Genomic DNA, 1,732 nt, shown 5'->3' with positions numbered 1-1,732 from the left:
AAATGCGAAGAAGAATAATTCAGGTTGTGTGGAGGTGGCCGGTTAGGGATGGCTTCGTTTGCCAAAGCGCGCCGCCATGATGGTGTCGCCTGGGCAATCGCCGCCCTAGCTCTACCAGCTCAAGCCGTCCTTCTACTATGCCTCCCAGCACCTTGGTCTGGTCGACATGCAACAATCGTCGCAACAATTTGCGTCCTCCTTCACCTCCGCCCATTGAGTCTTGTTCACCGTCGACCTCAACGTCGGCTACTTCTTCACAGTCACGGTAACCGAGTCTTGTCCGGTCGCAGATGTCGGTTGTGGACCACTCGTCCGTTCGTGCCTGACCATTGTTTGTCAAAATGCCTCATTACAGTGTCATGGCTCATATTCCCCGAGCTACCAGAAGCCAACCCATTAGGTCGGGCTACACCGGGAGCAGGCGTCCCGACAAATGGACCCTCTAGAAGGAAGAACCTGGAGTACTTGGCACTACCGGAACAGGGCCATACCCCGACGGCCAGAACAATGCCGACGGCCCCCGTCGGCTTCTCCGGAGATATGCCGACAGCCTGGTTCTGGCCGTCGGCGTACAAAGGCCGTCGGGCTACGCAGAGATAAGCCGACGACACCCGTCGGCATAGAACGGCCGTCGGCCTATCTACATATACGCCGACAGCTACCGTCGGCTTACGAAGGCCGTCGGCATACACGTGGGGCCCGGCCACCCCCTGGCAAACGGCGTCAGAGCTATGCCGACGGCCTAGACGGGGGGCCGTCGGCATAGGTCCGCAGGCCACGTCATTGATCCAGGCCGCACCATGCAGAGGCTATGCCGACGGCTGCCGTCGTCATATCTGCCACGTCAGTGATCCGCGGCACGCTGGTCGGATCTATGCCGACGGCTAGGCCGTCGGCATAGTTAAATTTTTTTCCGTACATATTTTTTAATGCTTTTTTGTGTATTATTATATCAACTAACATGTAGCATGTTAAATATAAACATACATATGAATATATATGTAGTTTGTATTTTTTTTCATATATTATGAATATATATATATATATAGTTTGTATTTTTTCGAGCACGTTAATAATGTGCGGTCATGTTCTTTTAAATATAGATCCTTATATTTTATTAAAATCAAAAACAGCTATGCCGACAGAAGTTTTGTGGCAGTTGCAAACGCCCGACACCCGTCTCCAGAGAGTGACCCCCCTCACATCTGCGGTGTGCCCCCCCTCATGGACGGCACCGCCGCCGGCACCTGGAGGGGGGAAACGGACGCGTCGGGTCTACACGGAGTGGATGTAGCTGTGGTTTTTGCCCGGATGTTGCTCCCGGGTGTCCCTCTGGGCCGACCTAACACAACCGGGTGGAGAGGTCCACTGGTCAAAGCCCGTCCGTGGGAAGTCAGAAGGCTAGATCTCGTGGTCAACCGCTCCAGGGTTAGGCGGGACGGGGGCCCTGGGGGGTAGCAATGCCACTGGAGCGTCGTAGCGGGCCCTCATACATGCGGGGTGGTGTTGTGGCATGTCCGAAGAGGCGGCACGCGTCTCCGGGGCGTGCCCCCCCCCTCACGGACGCCGCCGCCGCCGGCACCTGGAGGGGGGAAACGGACGCGTCGGGTCTACATGGAGTTGATGTAGCTGTGGGTTTGGCCCGGATCGATGTTGCTCCAAAGTGTTCCTCTGGGCCGACCTAACACAACCGGGTGGAGAGGTCCACTGGTCAAAGCCCGTCCGTGCAAAG

This window comes from Triticum dicoccoides, chromosome 1B (genome assembly GCF_002162155.2).
Source record: "Triticum dicoccoides isolate Atlit2015 ecotype Zavitan chromosome 1B, WEW_v2.0, whole genome shotgun sequence".
Lineage (NCBI taxonomy): Eukaryota > Viridiplantae > Streptophyta > Magnoliopsida > Poales > Poaceae > Triticum > Triticum dicoccoides.
Note: the sequence above shows the minus strand (reverse complement) of the source record.